The 20,158-nt window shown below is 38.3% G+C and overlaps 1 protein-coding gene across 3 annotated transcripts in view; it reads left to right on the top strand.

The window, feature by feature from the left end:
- The first annotated feature begins 6,505 nt into the window (after positions 1-6,505).
- The window catches only part of ATF2 (activating transcription factor 2), an 80,326-nt gene continuing 66,673 nt past the window's right edge, over positions 6,506-20,158 (top strand). Inside the window, exons 1-2 of one of the 3 annotated variants that reach the window (XM_065931790.1) lie at positions 6,506-6,667; positions 17,124-17,224. The gene's annotated coding sequence lies outside the window, so the exon portion shown is untranslated. The remainder of the gene's footprint in view (positions 6,668-17,123; positions 17,225-20,158) is intronic. The other 2 variants (XM_065931789.1, XM_065931788.1) reach the window with 2 other exon arrangements.

Below are 20,158 nucleotides of genomic sequence, written 5' to 3'. Positions count from 1 at the left end.
TATATTAATACATTAAACTCAAAAGCTTACAGTGCTCCTCAAAGAAGCACTACCAGAATACTACAATTGCCAGCATGCCGTGACTCAGACTTCTTTATCTCTCAAAAAGCTGTCAACTCACTCGTTGGGAGACTTATTTTCTCCTCCCTATTGCAATGTACCACTAATCCAGTGATTCTTAAAGTGTGGTCTGAGAATTCTGAGAGCCCCAAGAGCCCTTCAGGGAGTTCATGAGGTCCTCTTTTCCATTTACATAACTCCGTGAGGCTAGATTTTCATCATATACTCCCAACTGCAAATCAAGTGCAGAAGAAGATAAATAATGCAGCTATCTTCTCTTAAGCATGACATAATAGTTCGCAAAAATGAAAATAATTTTATTCCTTTTGTTTTGGAAAATATATTATTTTTCCCCAAAATGTTACTTATGGTAACATGTTGTTATGAGGTACAGGGTCCCAAAGTCAGGAAGTTGAGAACCACTGGTCTAATTTGTCAGAGGGAAAAGAGGCTTCAATACACATCTCAAAAAATCTATAGAAATGTCAATTTCTTAGGTTGAGAGTAATCTGTCTCCCTAGGTCATATCCTTTTGGCTATCAGTCTCTATAATCTCAAAAAATTGGCATAGGTTCTTGGCAAGAATCTATACTTCTTTCTCCCAAATGATATAAGTAATCTGTCTCTTAGATGTTTTGTAATTTAGAGCTTTCTCAACAATAATGAAGGGAAGAACTGACCTAAGATTAACAGGGACTCATAAATCCAAGAGCTCCTGATTGTTCTGCCTATTAGCATTAGCTATCATCCTGCAGCAGATCTTGGTAGAGACTCCTAAAAGGACTCATAGTTGTTGTCAGTGGCTGCTTTTGAACAAAAAGCATTTAGTCAGCAATTCCAAGCCATGGAAATACCAGAATCTGCTCCTCTTATAGAAAAGTCACAGGGTTTGCTTCCTCAAACAGCTGCATAGGTTGGCTGAATCTCTCGGATGCTGGACAGCTCAGTATTATTCCCTCAAGACTTGTATCTTAAAGTGAAGTCCCTTAGTCGTGTCCGACTCTTTGTGACCCCGTGAACTGTAGCCTACCAGGCTCCTCCATCCGTGGAATTTTCCAGGCAAGAGTACTGGAGTGGGTTGCCATTTCCTTCTCCAGGGGATCTTCCTGACCCAGGGATCAAACCCGGGTCTCCCGCATTGCAGACAGATGCTTTACCATCTGAGCCACCAGGGAAGCCCATCTACTTCTCTAGAGAGGTCTAAACTATCTGTAGTTCTCAAGTCCTGTAAAGTTGTATAAAAGGAGTAAGCTTATAATACTGCATGTCATCACACTCCTGCTTTATTTTCTCCATAGCACTAACCATTGAGTTATCTGATTATTTATATAGGTACTGTATTGCCCCTTCCTCCCACCATGAGGATTTGCTTAGAGGACTTTGTCTTATTTATTGTTGTGGTCTTAGGGTCAGGAACAGTGCCTGACATATTGAGCATGTTTTATGCTCCATCAATATTGACACTTGATGAAAAATAGACAAAGCATTTGGTTGACAGGAACCTGAGAGACTGTATCCAAGGTAAGAAGGTAACTGGAAAGAGCTAGGTATTAGCTAGGGCCCAGGAGAGTCCATATGACCAGACCTACTTTGGTTTCTGATAAATAAGGAACTCATGATTTTGGTCTTATTTGGGCCTCAGGTTGATAAGTAGACTAGATATGGGGAGCCAGGAAGGGTAGACACAAAGGACAGATAAAAGTCTTTATTCTGGGAGTAGTTCTATCTACTTTTACTGGTAATTTAATAGTGTGTGGAAAGCAGACCATAATGATGACAAACCCTCTTTGTAGGGAGTGGGATGAGAGAGATAAGAGAAGTTATTGAGATGAAGGATGAAAATGAGGCCTTAAATGCCATTCTTTCTCTTTGGGCTGGTGTCACTGAAGCTGGCATAAGCTTATTGGTGTAATTTGAAGATAAATACAGCTCCACAATGCCACACACAATGATAAATTCTTTTGAGGGGTGGGAGGTGTGTAGTGGTCTTCCTTGCACTTGAAATGTTCAGAATGGAAATTTCCATAGTGAGAATAGGTGCTGAGAGATAACTTTCATAGGTCATGGTTGTCAGTGTACAAGAAAACTCTGGCAGTGTGTAAGAGACAGAAGCCATGAGATAGAAGCTACCCCAAAAATCAACTAAAGGGTTTTAGGTTATGCAGTTCTCTACTTTCAGATATCAGGTGGGTGAGTAATTAAGTCTGCTTCACACCACACAGACACACATAAACATACCCTTCCTGATTCCACAGGCAAAATCTAAACCACTGTACTGAGTTGCACCTTGAGGATAACTGTGAAAATGTAGAGACTCCCCTAGTCCAAGGCAGACATAAGGGATGCCCTGGACTATGCTATGTTTTGTTTAGTTACAAACAGAAACTACATCTTATAAATTAAATCTTCCCATTTTACTCTTTTTATAGATAGATATTTATCTATCTGTATATATAGTAGGGTTTTAGTAGCATTCTTATGAGCAATAACAGATTTATGGATGAATAATCACATAAATACTTCTAAATAAGATGGAAACATAACACTCTGTGGCATTGGGAAAGTTTTGAGAGCATTTAGAGGCCACCATTGTTTCTTGTGTTTCTTTAGTAATGGACACTTGTTTCAACAGAAAGGAGTTTTTTTCAAATAGTCTCCTTGTATTGAATGAATACCAGTTTTATTCAGAAGTCATGCTAGTTTCTTAAAGGTGGTTCACCAGGTCCTCACTAATTTTCCTACGAGTAAGTTAGATAGATACATATGTGGAACAATGAGACAGGCAAAGAAGCAGTCCAGAAGTTTCCTGCCCTTGTAAAAAAAAAAAAAAAAAACAACTTGCAGAGAACTTTAGAGCTCTCAGGGATATTGAGAAATGAGAAAGTGAGAAAATTTTTGTGAGACTATGCATAAATAGTGAGCTTACAAGTTCACAGGATCAGAACTGAAAATACTGACTTCATTTTGTCCACACCGAATGTTTTCTCCATTGCAGTAAAGCCATAGTGAAGGAACTGTTGTGGAACTAGATGTAGACAAAGTGAGCTACTTTGCTATGCTAAACTGCTACATGTATATATAACAGACTTGCATTCATTCCACCCATTTTTCCCTCTGACCTCCTTCATTTTTAAAAAAGTTTTTAATTTTTTGGCTGCATGGCATGTGGAATCTTAGTTTCCCAACCAGGAACTGAACCCAAATTCCCTGCATTAGAAGAATGGAATCTTAACCACTGGACAGACAGGGAAATCCTCCTCTGACCTCCTTTATGTATTTTCAGTTTTGATATATTTTCCTTAGAAAATTAGCAAAATGTATCCTCACAACAGATCAGGGTACCATCTGTATTACTAATGATTCTTCTGTCTAAAAGGACTCCCAAAGACTTCTTTAAAAATATATTTTAACCCATTATGTAGATGATTATCAACTTGGCAAAGTACTGGAGGAGGAGGAATGAAGAGGAGAAATTTAAAACCAAACCTACTGCCAATTGAAAATGAATCAAAACTGGAGAAAAGAATTTCAAATTCTTGACATAAGTGAATGGAAAATATTTTTTAAAATTCATCTAATTTGAAATGCTATAACATTTATAACTCACTTATAAATGAGTGACATGTGACAGTATACAGGGTATACTGAGTGACATGTGACAGTATACAGTAAACAGGGTGACAGTATACACCCTTGTACTTCTTTCCCAATTTTGAACCAGTCCTTTGTTCTATGTCCGTTCTGACTGTGCTTCTTGACCTGCATACAGGTTTCTCAGGAGGTCTGGTATTCTCTTTAAGAATTTTCTATAGTTTGTTGTGATCCACTCAGTCGATTTAGGATTTGAAATAGCTCAGCTGGAATTCCATCACCTCCACTAGCTTTGTTCATAGTGATGTGTCCTAAGGCCCACTTGACTTCACACTCCAGGATGTCTGGGTCTAGGTGACTGATCAAACACACCATTGTGGTTATCCAGGTCATTAAGATCTTGTTTTAGTTCTTCTGTGTATTCCTGATACCTCTTCTTAATATCTTCTGCTTCTGTTAGGTCCGTTACCATTTATGTCCTTTATTGTGCCCATCTTTGCATGACATGTTTCCTCAGTATTTCTGATTTTCTTGAAGAGATTTCTAGTCTTTCCCATTCTATTGTTGTCCTCTATTTCTTTGCATTTTTCACTTAGGAATGCTTTATTATCTCCCTTTGCTGTTCTGTGGAACTCTCCATTCAGGTGGGTATATCTTTTTTTCCTTTGTCTTTCACTTCTTTCTTTTCTCAACTATTTGCAAGGCTTCCTCAGACAATCATTTTGCCTTTTTGCACTTCTTTTTCTTGGGGATGGTTTTGATCACTGCCTCCTGTACAATGTTACGAACCTCCATGCATAGTTCTTCAGGTACTCTATCAGATCTAATCCCTGAGCTCCTGAGGGATTTAATAATCAATGTTTACATTGATTATTTTTAATAAATAATCAATGTTACACTACATTAACAGTACTACAGTGTTACTAACATATAGGGGTGGTACTTTCATTTTAACTTGAGACATAAACTGTGTCAATAATTTGTCTTCTTTCAGGTCTCCTGAGTAATGAAATTAGTTTTAAAAGAGCGGTTTGTTGACTCACATACAGGCATACAGGCCGGAAACCTGCTAAATACCAGATATCTTTACTGAACTGCAGGTTCTTTAACTGTCAAATACATGTTCCACAATCTTCCAACAGTTTCTGTTTCACTTGAGTTTGGAGATGTTGGAGAGTACAGTTAACGCTCATGAAAGTGAAAGTGTTAGTTGCTCAGTTGTGTCTGACTCTTTGGGACCCCATGAACTAAAGCTCACCAGGCTTCTCTGGTCCATGGGATTTTCCAAGCAAGAATATTAAAGTGGGTTGCCATTCTCTTCTCCAGGGGATCTTCCCAACCCAGGGATTGAAACCATGTCTCTTATGTCTCCTGCATTAGCAGGCAAAGTTTTTATTGTCAAGCAAATATGTTCATATGTAAACTCAACTCATAATTTTGCTACAGACTATAAATCATCACTTAATAAGTGGAAAAGAAGGCACTGGAAAAAATGTGCTTTTAAAAAACTAATGCAGATTTTTTGCAGGGGTCCCTATCATACTTTTCAACGTGCCAGTGTGTATTTATTGAACAACCAATATCCCTACAGCTAACATTTGAAACATTTAAGTTGTAAAAAGAATCACAGATTTCTACTTCTGTTTGTAACAGTGTATCTGTGTCAACTGCGGTGCAATAAATATATCTTTTGTCCTTCATATTAATCAAATGACCCCCCCCCCCACACACACTTTTTAAACAGGTACCTTCAAAGTTTGAGAGATATTTTCTTGGTATTGCATCGACCTGTGAAGTAGCAGGATAGTAACATGGTACGAGCGTTATTTCTATGCCATATTAGTGTCCTTTGGTTTTCTCTACAGTGCTAACACGGAGTTGTTGATGTTTTAAATATTTGAAATTATCTCTACTAAAATTGATGTATTTTTGTCTATAACTACTTAGTAAGGGAAAATTGATAAAATAGGATACACCATAATATGGAAGCTTTTCTCTTATAAACAAGTCCCTGTTACTATTTTAAGTTAGGGAGATATAGTGTAAAGCACTGTTATTTCCTTTTGGTAAGTTACTCTGAACATAATTATATGCTAAAATCACGTACAGGGCGCGCTAAGAGCCGGAGGAATCAGTTTCAGCTACAGCTTAGTAAAATTCGAATAAATGCCATTCACAGTAAAGGCTTTCTCGTTTATTTTCAGAACTGACATGTTGCTTTCCCATTTCAGACCTGTTGGGGGCTCGAGAGTTAATTTCATCACACTCCGCTTCTTCTAAACCGAAGCTCTCCGTCTCAGGGTTCAGTTGTAGCCGGAAGGTGGGTTACGGTGAACGCCTCCCTACGCTTTACTCTCCTTTCTACCTAGGACCGGGAAGTGACAGCAACGGAAATACCAGGTTTCCAGAGCTGGGCTCAGAGGACTCCTGCTTTCTCTCCCGCCGCTCGCAGCCTTCCCAGAGTTCACCTTTCCTTCCTGCTCACCATCAACCTCACGCGACCTCAACATCCACCTGCTCCGGCACCCCACACTCGCGCCCGCCTCCCAGCCGTCTGCCAATCACAGCCTTCAGTTGCTCGCGGGTTACAGAGACACCGCTCTTTTGACACTCTGGTCCCGCCCCCTCCATAACTGCTTCCCGCCCTTCGAGTTCTTTATCCAATAATCAGCACCCGAGTATCCCTTGGTTCCCGCCCCCCTTTCCCTGCCCTCCTGAAGTCCCACCCGCTTTCTTAAGCCTGACGGAACCACCTGACCCGGAGGCGCTCCATGTGAAGGAAGGCTAGAAGGGGCGTGTGCGTGTAGGGGAGGGGCGCGTGAAGAAAGGAGGGATGCCGGGAGTGGGGCGGAGAGAAGGGTTGTCAGTCCGATCTCGCGAGAGAGGACGGAAGCCTGTGGGAGCCCGTGGCCTTTAAAGTGCGGTTCAGCCCTTTCCTCTAGGGGTAGTTTGTAAACACCGCGGAGCTTGGGTCTTCCCAACGACCGAAAAGAGCATGAACTAGTGAGCTGGAAAGGTGAGTAGTGATGAGGAGAGGGCCGCAGGACTGGAGACTGTAGGGATACGGAGAAAGAAGGCACTAACATGGCGACGTCGCTCACCATAGTCCCCACCCCCCGCTTCCCATCACCTCGGGCTCTCCTGCCTGTGTGCCTAGCCCTCGGGGCGGCTGTGGCTGTGCTGCCGCCTCTGCGGCCCGCGCGGCGTCGGCTTCAAGAGCCGGACTGGCCAGGCCGGACCGTTAGGTAACTGGCATTTGTTGTTCCGGCCCCTCCCCGCTCGCGCGCTTTCCTAACGTGGAGGAAAAAGGAATAACGGCTTCTCTTAGACCCCTCCCCCGATGTACCTTCCCCGTCTCTGGTCAGTTCAGAGGTCCCAGGGGCACATGTCGGAGTCGCAGAGGGCGCAGGGAAACCCCGCTAGTTCTGGAATGGAACAGGAAGAGGGCCGGCTCTGGTCTCTGCACTCACTGGTTGGGCACTGTATATGATGGTGGCGTGGGGAGGAACTGGACGCGCGGTTGAAAATAGGGTCAGGGTCTCTGGCTGCGGTGGAAGCTGACGGAACAAATGGAATGGAGAACCTGGGAGTTGGAAGTCTTGGCCTTTTCTGTCCTTTCTGCCCCTTCACTCTCCCGCCACCCCCCACTTTTTCCCGATGGGGCGGGGCTGAGGTGCGGGTGCAGATTGATTCTAGTATTTTCCCCATTTTTTTTTTTTAATTTTAAAAAACCTTCCTGGGTAGACTGCAGAGAATCTGTAGGGGTATAACCTTTCCTTTTTTTTTTTTTAAATTGATGCCCTGGGGACCAGTACCGAGAGTGTGTGTATGTGGGTTTGGGTTCTGTGTTCAGTGGTTAAACTGACGCTAGAAGGAGGGAGAGAGTGAAAGAGATGGGGACTATTTTTGTGCCCTTAGATCGTATAAAGTTATCTTTGCCTTTGCTTAATGAAGAGTTTTAAAACTGGCCAGGCCAAGAGCAAAACTACTGTGAATATGATGGAGTAAAAGGGATTACTCCTGATGTACTTTAGGCTATTGACTAATACCTGTTATTGTGTGAAAGTAACAATTTCTAAGGAATTTTAAAACTTGGAGACAGTAACAGATACACTTAATGTATACATTTGAAATCAGAACAAAAACTGTTCCACTGAGCACATTTTTTGTCCTATCTGAAGAAATTTATAACCACTGTCAGTAGTCTTTCTAGTCATTATCTTAAAGCCTATATCTTTGGTCTTTTGTACCAAAACTATGAAGGTGAGAAGCTTCTTAGAAAGTCATCCCTATGTGGTTAAGTGCCCTGAAAGACAAATATAATAGCAATTATATTTTGTAATTGATTACACTGACTTGAAGAATCTACTAAGAACACTGTTCTCAAAGCGGCAGGGACATCATTGTAAAGTATGTTTAAAAAAAAATAGATGCTTTTCTTCAGATCAAACAGAATTAAGGCCATCAATAATTGAATCCTAATCTTTGTAAAATAATCTGTGAGAATAGTCCAGAATTACAGTGCTGTGTATGCTGCTTCCCCAAGACATGTTTAATCTTATTCTGAGAGGATGTTGCCACCATTAGGTTTTTAACTAAAATAAAATATTGTGGTAATTTAGAACATAAGTGCTTGTTTTTTAATTGTCAGTAAGGACGGAGCTTTCAGGTGCTTTTGTGCATATGTTTTTAAGGTACATAATACCTTCTGCAGATTTGATTATTTTCTAGAAGTTCTTTTTAAAACATCTTATTAGAATGTTTATTTCATATTTGGGGCACTATATTATCTATTAGATATGTAATCCAGAAATTCCTGCATTTACTTTACTTGGAATATTTGTTTCATATTTTAAAACTAAGATTAACAGTAGAAATTATTCTGTCAGCTCTTTAATAAATTGGAGTATTTGTATTTAGGATTTAGAAGCTGTATGAATTTCGTTTTTTAAAAACAATGTACTCTGCCTCAAATTCCTACTACCTATAATTAGCATTAACTTTCAATTAATCATCTACATTTTTTCTACTTAAATTTTTGTTTTTTGGAAAAGTTGGGGTTTAATGATTTGTATGTTCTCTGCTGGTAAATTGTTGTTAGATCATGTTAGATCAAGTAAACTGTCCCACTGTACGTGCTGTTTTCACTCATTTTTTTTTTTTTCAACCTCTTCCTTCCATTATGAAATAAGACTCTAAACTGGTACTTCTTTCTCTTTAATAGTCTTACTGTAATGTCCTCCGACAAGGTAAAGTAGTTGAAGTCTCCCTATTTAAAACCAGATTTTCACCAGTCTTTCACTGAAAACCCCGTGAGTAGCAGTAATTTATTTTTTAAAAACATAAAATGTTTTTCTAGTCTCTAATTAAAATGTACTGTAAATAAAACAAATTAGCAGTTATAGTCAGTAGTTTAACTCACTATATTTCTGTGTTTATCTTATTCGCACACCTATTAAGACTAAGAACGTACATAAAATTCCTCATGTTCTCTTAATGTAATTTAATGAGGAGGTAGTAGTAATAGTATTCACCTGTTCATATCTAGGGCCCAATCCCACAAAACATCTTATTTCTGTTTCTTAAAGTTAAAAGTTAGTGTAAGGTATAGTTTCAAAGAAATTTAAGGAAGTTTGTGGATCTTTAAGGCCAGCAATAATTGGAATTATTTTACATATATATTGTAATTGTAAATACATAAATATTACTTTCACTTAATTCTTCTTAACAAGCTTGAAACTGATACATTCCTTTACATTTTTATGTTTAGTGATGCTTTTTTTCCCTCTTCTTGGCATTTTGGTAATTGTAGTAATTAAAAACATTTTTTTGCAACAAGAAAGGATGTGAATAAATGCTTGGGGGCTAGGCCTATTCACCCATGTCTGCAGTCTGTGTCTTAACAAAGATGGTGATTCTCAGTCATTTTTTCTGTCACAATATCCAAGGAATACAAAGCACTCCCAACAGCTGTTGTTGTTTAGTTGCTAAATTGTGTCCAACTCATTGTGACCCCATGGACAGGCTCCTCTGTCCTTGGGATTTCCTAGGCAGGCATACTGGAGTGGGTTATTACCATTTCCTTTTCCAGGGGATCTTCCCAAAACAGGGATCAAACTTGTCTCTCCTGCTTGGCAGGCTGATTCTTTACCACTGAGCCACCGGAGAAGCCCAGTCCCAACAGTAATAGTAGCTTATTATTGGAGAGAGTCTCAAGAAGATTAGTAGAGAAAGACAGGTGGGAATGATTGTAATTGGCAAAAGCCAGTTAGTAAATCACCAGGTGTATTTTGGTAATATATGGCTACCTTAATAATATAATACCTTAATAAAATACCTTAAGTTTATAAATGTGTTCCCTAAACATTCTTTAGTTTGCCTCATGGAACCTAAATTTTTGACATTCCAGTTTTATAACTTAGTTTTTTTCTAATTATATTGTTTAGGTTAGTGAGTTTCCATTTATTTGTTGGATACATGCTAGAATAGTGTTAGCAGAAATCACTGAAACGATAAAATTATGATGCTGTGATTTCTATGCAATCCAGTTATCATTTTCTTCTGCTTCACCAATCCCACCTTAAACATTTCAGTGAGAACTTTCATTTCCCCTCCTCAGTGGAAGAGATGATTTAATTTAAAGACAATATTTCTGATATTTGTGCTTTTGATTTCTTTACTAATTATTTACTATAAGTACAACATCATTTCTCAATCACATTGTTGAGAATCACTGATATCTTTTATCTTTGTAAGATAGATTTTAATGATTGTGAAGTATGGTTATTGGAATGAGGGTTACTTCTGAGATAATATCTCCTTTCATTTACTTGAATTTTGACATACTTTGTATGGTGTGGGAGGAGGTAAGCTTACTAGTGTTGTTATGGGAATTGTACATAATCTGTTATTTGTGCCCTCTTCAAAATGAAAAATTATTATTGATGTACTCCTGAGTGGTGATCGTGAATTATTTTAATTCTTGTTGAGCTCTGAATTTCTATTTAATCTTTTTATTCTTACAGAGATAAGTTTTTAGTGAGGAAAAGCAGTGATCAAGAAGCGCATTTTACACATCTGCCTTGAGCAAAAACAATGCTGGAGATGTTATTTCACATAACTGATATGATTACCAAGTCTAAAATAATGTTATTGGTAAAAACTTGGATTAGCACTGTTCTTATTCATAACCATTAATCTGTAAGGTCTTTGTGTTTATATATTTCTAATCTTGTTCTATTATAACTTTAAACTTTAAAATAAGAACTTGTTTATCTTGCATCACCTAGGAAGTAGAGGTCTGGCAATAATCAAGACTCACTTGAGAAATGAAGTTTGACTTAAAAATTGGACTACTGTTATTTTTATTAAAGAACATTTTGAAACATTGGGCTAATTTCACTGTTCACATACAGTCATCCCTCAGTATCTGTGGAAGTTTGGTTCCAGGATCCCCTGTGGATACCGGAATTTACTGATACTCAAGTCCCATATATAAAATGGCATTGTAACCTAAGTATATCTTCCCATGTTCTTTAAATCATCTTTACATTACTTATGATACCTAATACAGTGTAAATGCTGTGTAAATGGTTGCCAGCTGGAGGCAAACACAAGATTTGCTTTTTAGAACTTTCTGGAATTTCTTCCCCCAATTTTTTTTTTTTTTTTTTTTTTTTGCCACACTGCTTGGCATATCGGAACTTCCCTGACTAGAGACTGAACCTGTGCCCCCTGCATTGGAAGCACAGAGCCTTAACCATTGAACCACCAAGGAAGTCCTGTTCCCCCAAATATTTTTGATCCAAGGTTGGTTGAATCCATAGGGCCATCTGCACTCATAATGTACTTTCATGAATACAGTATTGAGACGTCTGCGATGCTCTTCATGTATCTCATCAACTTCGAGGAATTTCATCAAAACTCTGGTATACTCTTGGGAGTGGTGATATGTGTGAAGAACATCTGTCATGTGTGCTGTGCATTTGTACGTGGAATTTTCCAGGCAAGAATACTGGAGTGGGCTGCTGTTTACTGCTCCAAGGAATCTTTCTGACTCGGATTGAACCTGTGTCTGTTGCATCTTCTGCTTTGGCAGACAGATTCTTTACCACTGTGCCTCTTGGGAAGTCCCGTGTCTGCTGGGAGTGGGCAACAATTAAAAACTACTGCTTTCATCCTTAAAGCTGAGCTTACATTTTTCTCACTTCCTTACACTGATGAACTAAACGTGTACCAGATAACTTGAGGGGATAACATCAAATTCATGGGTTAAAGATTAATAAAAAAAAAACTTCTGTCTAAAAGTTTAACTAATTCTCACCTTCAGACTTTAAAAATAAAGGAGGTAGTAAGATTAGGATTATTAGGAAAATGTGCATTTAAAGTCAAAATAAAACACAGTAAAACTTATAATAAACTGGATACTGTATGAGTGCTGTGCTCTGTACTTAATGTATTTTACATATACAGTAATTTCATTTTTTTTTTACAATCCTGAAACTAGTATATTTTTCTTACTGGAGAGGATAGTAGTGAAATCATACCATTTAAATTTTTCCTAGCTTAGAAACTCAAAGCATCTTAAACGTTGAAAGGGGAATGAAGTCCTTCTAGCTTACAGCTACAGGTTTTCCACTTCTTAGATTTAAGTTTATTATGACTATACTGCTGTTCCCAGTGTGAGCTCTAGGATCATTTCTTGGCATTTTTTTGGTTTGTTTGTTTGTTTTGGTTCTTACCAAGATATGAGAAGGAAATTAGAGCACAGAGAAAGCTCTAAATCTGTGCAGTTCCTTGGTCTGCAAGCCTGTCCTCCTGAGTACCTTAGGATTTTTGCTTTATTAATTGTCTATTCCTCATCAACAATAACCACATACTTTGCATTATAGAACAAATGAAATTTATATCTCAACTTTTGTCAGAAGTCCACCTGGGCCCTCTTTTTAGGGCCTTACAAAGTCTAAATCAGTATGTTGGCAGAGCTGCAATTTTTTTTTTTTTTTTTTTTTGGAGGCTCTGAAGAAGAATCCACTTTCCAGTTCATTTGTATTGTTGACTGCATATAGTTACAGGACTGCCGTTCTCTTTCCTTGTTGACTGTCAGTTGGAGCTGATCTTCACTCGTAGAAGCTAAAATGCTTTCAGTTTTGCTGCCTTCAGTAATGGCAAGTAAAGTCTATCTCTTGCTTATCTCTGACTTCTGCTACTGTCAGAATCTGACAGAGAAAGTTCTCTGCTCTCACTGGGTCATATGATCAGATTGGCCCATTTGGATAGCCCAAGATAACCTTCCTGTTTTAGAGTCTGTGACCATTTTTACATCTGCAAAGTCCATTTTGCTCTGTAACATAACCTATTCATAGATTCCAGGATTTGGGGTGGGGACATCTTTGGGCGGCCATTCTGTCTAGTGTACTCATACATACACTCCTGAAAATAAATTTGATGAACTGTGTACTCTAGCACATTTCTAAGTTGATTCCTAAAGTTTTTCTTTGTAAGTTTAGTTTTAGCTGGCTTAAAACTCATCATTCAGAAAATGAAGATTTTGGCATCCAGTCCCATCACTTCATGGCAAATAGATGGGGAAAAAGTGGAAACAGTGTCAGATTTCATTTACTTGGGCTCCAAAATCACTGCGGACAGTGACTGCAGCCATGAAATTGAAAGAAAAGTTTTGACAAACCTAGACAGTGTATTAAAAAGGAGAGACATCACTTTGCTGACAAAGATCTGTATAGTCAAAGCTATGGTTTTCCAGTAGTCATGTAGGGATGTGAGAGTTGGACCATAAAGAAGGCTGAACGTCAAAGAATTGATACTTTCAAACTGTGGTGTTGGAGAAGACTCTTGAGAGTCCCTTGGACAACATGGAGATCAAACCAGTCAATCTTAAAGGAAATCAACCCTGAATATTCATTGGAAGGACTGATGCTGAAGCTCCAGTACTTTGGCCACCTGATGTGAAGAGACAGCCCATTGGAAAATACCCTGATGCTGGAAAAGATTGAGGACAAGAAGAGAAGGGGGCAACAGAGGATGAGATGTTTGGATGGCATCACTGACTCAATGGACATGAGTTTGAGCAAACTCCAGGAGATACTGAAGGACAGGGAAGCCTGGCATGCTGCAGTCCATGGGGTTACAAAGAGTTGGACACAACTTAGTGACTGAACAACAATAAGTTGAGTTGGAAAAAGAATGATTTCTGACTTTTCAAGATATTGACACCATTCTATGTACAGTTGATTTTTGAAGAACACAGGTTTGAACTACATGGGTTGACTTAACGTGGATTTTTTTCAGTAGTATATACAACATTACTGCTTCACCTGCCAGTAGTTGAATCTGGGAGCAGAACTGGGAAAGTGGAGGATCTACAGATACAGAGGACATCTCTTAAGTTACACTCAGGTTTGGGACTGTATGGAAGATTGGTGCCCTGAGTTGTTTGAGCATCAACTGTGATCCTTAGTCATTCGATCTGTCATTGATTTAAAAGACAAACGACTTAATTCACCTTTAACAATTGAACATTTTTATTGTTCCTTTTTCTTACTGAACTTACAATTAAGAATAATTTTATTTGAATCCAGGGTATTTTAATGCTTTAAACTACTTTGATCACATCACCTTATCCTACTTCTTTGCAGCAAATATAAATTGAACTTTACAGAGTTTCCTATTGATTTCCTCTTTGCTTTGTTCTCATGAAGCTCACTCTCAGGACTATGCATTTTTCCACAGCATTTTGAGAATAGAAGAGGCAATCATTAAATGAAAGGGTTTTTGTTCCTGTCATCACACTGTTCAATACATCTGAATTCAAAACATTCCTCAACACAAGGCACAACATCATTCTTAAAAAGTCATGCTTCGCTTTAACAGCACTATGATAAGGATGCCTTGATTAATGGAGGCTTTAAGACACTCTTATTTTAAATCAGCCTGTTGTTTTGTTCCATGGAGATTTTTACAATCCAGGGCAGTGCATTGTAGTAATATTTGGTATGGCTAAGAGCTATGGGTTTCTTTTCAAATATGGAATTATGAGCACTTAGGGAAAGCAGGCAGATTATTATTAGGAAAGCAAACAAAGGGAAGTTGAAGATACAGAAATTGATTTTCTTAAAACATGTTTTACTTATCAGTCCCTTGAAAAGTCTTAGTGTATCTGCAGTAATACAAACACCTGTCTGAACGTTGCTCCCTTGAAAGTCTGTTCCCCCACCCACCTAACTTCTGCTCCCACAGACCAGAAGCTAGCTTCTCTCCCAGAATCCACCTTAAGTAGAATTAATTCCTTTCTCACACTAACGTCTAACTTTTTGGGCCCTGTTCTTTGCACAATTTCTCTTTCCTGAATACTTGCCATTAGTAGTGTTTGTCCCGTTTAGCAGACAGAGATCCTACCCCTTACCTACAAGTTGATTTTGTCCAAGTAGAACACATACATACACAGTAATTGGGGTAGGGTAGCAGTGGTAAAGGAGAGAGTCCTTACGTTTGTGCCCTTCAAGTTACAAACAAACCTTTATTTTTAATGTTTTTCAAAGTCTAGATAATTAGCTTAACCTTGCATGCATTAAACATGAGCTCTTGTTTGTCAGGTTCAGCTGGCTGGCTTAATGTTGTTGCTTTTGCTTGAAGTAAAGATCAGAAGGCCATCTTGCTGCTTTCTAGATATAAGTTCCTCGTCTTATAAATGCAAAACTAAATGCAAATATTCAATAGGAAAATCTGAAGTCATACTTAAGCATTTCCATGAAAGAAATAATTTGCAGAAATTGATCTGTCCCTGGAAGATGTGAACCTTTGAGCTATCCTATGGAGCCATTTGTCCTTTGAATTGCTGCTCCATTCATAGTCCCCATTTTATGTTTGTCTAGCAGAATACCCTCTTCTGGTCCCTTTTCCTTTAAGGAACAGTCTGTATATAAAACAAAATTTTGTTGCCAGCTTTGAAGTAAGAGTCATTATCACTTTTGGTATTTGCATCAGAAGTTTTAAACATATTAAGGCCTTTTCAGCCAACTTTATTCAAGGTAAAGTGCAAGTTCTTTTCAACAGTTTGTGCAATAAGGAAATGGGAGGTCCAAATTCACACTTGACTCTCAGGTATGGGAGCTCAGCACTCAAATAACAGTAGAGAAAAGTTGACTTTCCCTTTAACTTTGTTCCTGGGATCACTGCCTTTTCCTAATATAGTTAGTAACTGAGCTTTCTGGCAAGTTCTTACCCAGTCTCACCTTAGGCACTCCATTGCTTACCTAATCAGTCCTGTGTAATCATTTTTATGGAAAGTTTATGGAAAACCTAGTGAGATTATCCTTCCAAACCTAAACTTTTTAGGTTGTTTCTTTACTCTGGTCTTCAGATACAGATTGATCTTGCATATTTAGAGAAGTCCTTATTCACATTGGTCTTGCTCCTTGGCTGCTGACAGAACTATCTACTTTTGAAAGCTCCTGTCAGTGGACTCATAAGGCATCTCTACAAGGTATCCAACCATCTTCCATTTTAGAATGACCAGAGTATGATGACAGAAAAAACTAATTATCCACCAATATTCATTCTCGTCTTTTTTCCTTATTGTAGACGCTCCATTCCCCCCATCCCCACCCCGAGCATATGATGAAATAAAGAATGTATTTCCCAGCTTCCCTGCTAGCTCTAGCCATGTGACTTAAGTTCTGACCAGAATAGAGGTTTCCTGTAAAATTTCTGAAAAGTGTCCTTGAAAGGAGGCTATCACCCATCTCTCCATTTTCCTTCCTGTCATCTGATGTGACGGTTAGACCTTGAGCAGTTATTTTAAGCCATGATGGAGATGCCACATGTTGAGGATGGCAAAACTGCAAAATAGAAGGAACCTGGGTTCCTAATGGTCATGGTCCTGACTACCTGTGTTCATGTGAGAGAAATAAACTTTTGACTCACTTAAGCCATTGTTATTTTCATTGTTATTTTGAGTTTTCTCACTCACAGCTAAACCTAATCCTAGCTGATACAGGTGTAAAAAAGTTAAGTTGTTTACAAATAAGAACCACATAAACTGTTGTGTAAAGAACACTGACATAAGAGGAACTATTAATGTTCACTCTAAGAATTTTGCTGCTCAGATTCAGCCCTGCCATTTTACAGATCAGCTATGACTACCTCTCCCTTCTGTTACATTAAAAAGTTTTATTTTTCTCTTTTCACCAAGACTCCATTGCCATGCTTCCATACTTGAAACTGTTACACCTCTAATAGATGGCAGTGTGCCAGGAGTTGTGGGAGGCCACAGGATAAGTATCTTTCTGGAAGATTTTTGAGGGAACTTTAATTTTATATTAAATAATGGAATGGAAGGCAAAATTCACATGCACTTTAAAATGTAAAATAGTCATTTATAAATTTTTGTAGTGAAGTTGTTTAGCTCTTGCATAGTAATGAGTTTGCTCTTTTCTGCTTCTCCTTTGCCTTAGGGATATTTGGATGGAAGCTTGAGAAGCACTGCTTACTTAATAAGAGCTGACAGATACCTGGCAGCACAGTAGATAAAGCTCATGGCCTACCAGCTAGAAAGGTAAGAGATTTTAAGTTTTTACTGCAATAGTGGCCTTTTATGTTGTGATTGTCTCTCAAATATTATTAAATTTAAAAGGTGTTTCCAGACATCAATCCTCAGAATGGTAGTGTCCTACCATATTGACTGTTTAATAAAAAAAAGTTCTGAGGTTTGGCAGATTTGGAGATGTCCTTTTGGAGCTACAATGCATATCAGCATATAAAAGCACACTAAAGACTTTACATAAAGTACATAATTTTAATTCAGGGTGTCCTAACTTGTCTGTCTAGAGAGTCCTCTGTAGCAAAGGGTCCCAGCATGAAAGTCCCAACTCTTGTAGGACTTTTTATAGGTACAGTAACAGGAGTTAATCCTTGAGATATATTCTATATTTTAAAAACATTTTGGACAGAAAGTCCTACTCTTGCATGTGCTCAGTAACTGGATTACTCAAAGAGACATTGGAAATTACGGGGTAGAGGTAGTAGAGGGAGGAAAGTCAGTGGTGAGTGGTGTTAACTCAGAAACAGATGAGAGGGGAGTAGGAGCGCTCTGGGGTGAGAGAGTGAGCTGATTAAAAGTTTGCATTACTACAGCCAAAAAATGAAGGTATCATAAGAATGCGGTGGGTGTCAGAGGCCAGTGCATGCAAGGGTCTGCAGACACCGTTAAGGATTAGAGACCTAACCGTAAGAGGATAGCGTATCCTTTCCTCTCATTTTGACTGGCATTGCTTGAGTATAAATCATCGTTCTCTTTCCTGAATCTAGAAGCTTATAACTGATTTCCTTATGCATAATTTTCTTATGCATGGTGTTACTCTCACTAATCATCCTCCACACTTCTATTAGTGATGTTGCAAAAATGTCCCTTTGATGATCTAAATCACCTATTTAAAATCTTTGCATTTTTTATTATTAATTTAATTCTTTAAATTTTTAAAATTTATCTTTTAATTGCTTTACAGAGTTTTGTTATTTTCTGTCAAACCTCAACATGAATTTTCCCATTTTTAATAACAAGATTAAGCAAACTTCTTTGAAGAGCGAGATAGTAAGGTTTTAGGCTTTATGGGGGTCACATATAGTCTCTTGCTTCTTTTTCTCCTCCACTCCTCCCACCTCACACACACCTCTCAACTATTTAGAAACTTGAAAAACTTTCTTAACATTTTTGCACACGGCCATGGTTTATAACCTCAGGGTAGGGGTCAGATACGGGAATGAGGTTGGATTCCAGACTCCTTGCTCAGATACTAAAGGCCTTTTGAAATTTGCTTCCTGCTCTAGCCCCAGCTCTCTTCTTCTTCAACCATATATCCCATAGTTTAGCCATTAGAAGTTCTTGGCGATCCTTCTGTGTATTCTGCTGTCTCCTCTGCCCAAAACATCATCTCTTTTTTTCTTTAAGAAGACTTAAGTCCAGGCATTACTTCCTTCAGTATCCTTGGCAGATCCTTTCTCTCTCCAGGGTTGGCTAGGTACTTGTCTTAATGACGGCGTAGAAGTTCAGATAAATTTAACTTTAGAGAAAAGAAGAGCTTATACTCAGAATACAGAAGATTCTCACTTGACCCAGTCACAGAAAGCATCAGGCTTCATAGAAACTTTTCACTCATCTTGACTACATGGTTTTTTGTCTGTTTTCTGTACCTACTCCATTCTGGTTTTCATTAATTTCTTATCAGTATGGAACATGACAGAAGGTGTCTGTGAATCCTGAGGATGATTTTAAATGTCTAATGTATAGCTCTGGTTGATTTTTGTTTTTTTACACATTTCCTGAAGAGGTAGTCTGATTATCCTAACTTATTCAGATATCTTTCCTGGTTTACCTGAAACATACAGGACTGCCTTTTGCTGGCCGTCTGGCTCTAAGATGGGATTATGGGTAGGGAAGAAAGGTAGCCAGCTCTAGTATACTCCCTGTTCCCCTATGTTCCCATAGCACCTGTGTATATCTTTATTATTGTATGTATATCGCTAAATTAGAATTACTATTTTCACTTGTTTGCCTTCCTTACTATACTAATTTTGAGGTCAGGAAACATATCTTATTCTTAATGCAGTATCAGGTACAAATAGTCAAATATCTTCAAATAAATTTCATAAAATATATTTGCATTAGAAATGTTTGAGAATTCTGCATATCATATGTAACATGAAATATTATCTGTATTTTAGAAATCTGCTTTGAAGCTTGAATACATGCTTTAAGTGTAAAGGTTACAACATTTGTAGTTCTATAACTAGAATATCAGTAAAATTCATATTTTAGAATCTAGGGATTTCTGAAATGAACCACCAGAAACTGATTCATTTCCCCCACTTCTGTTTTCAGAGATTCATTTGCTCATACTAGTTTCTATGAAGTGATTTCCTTTTTACTTGTTTTTTTTTTTTTTTTTTTTTTTTTTTTTTTTTTTTTAATATTATTTTATTAGTTGGAGGCCAATCACTTTACAACATTTCAGTGGGTCTTGTCATACATTGACATGAATCAGCCATATAGTTACATGTATTCCCCATCCCGATCCCCCCTCCCACCTCCCTCCCCACCCGACTCCTCAGGGTCCTCCCAGTGCACCAGGCCCGAGCACCTGACTCATGTATCCCACCTGGGCTGGTGGTCCGTTTCACCATAGATAATATACATGCTGTTCTTTCAAAACATCCCACCCTCACGTTCTCCCCCAGAGTTCAAAAGTCTGTTCTGTATTTCTGTGTCTCTTTTTCTGTTTTGCATATAGGGTTATCGCCACCATCTATCTAAATTCCGTATATGTGTGTTAGTATACTGTAATGTTCTTTATCTTTCTGACTTACTTCACTCTGTATAATGGGCTCCAGTTTCATCCATCTCATTAGAACTGATTCAAATGAATTCTTTTTAACAGCTGAGTAATATTCCATGGTGTATATGTACCACAGCTTCCTTATCCATTCATCCTTT

This window comes from Muntiacus reevesi, chromosome 3, assembly GCF_963930625.1.
Source record: "Muntiacus reevesi chromosome 3, mMunRee1.1, whole genome shotgun sequence".
NCBI lineage: Eukaryota > Metazoa > Chordata > Mammalia > Artiodactyla > Cervidae > Muntiacus > Muntiacus reevesi.
This window is presented reverse-complemented; position numbering and strand designations above follow the sequence as displayed.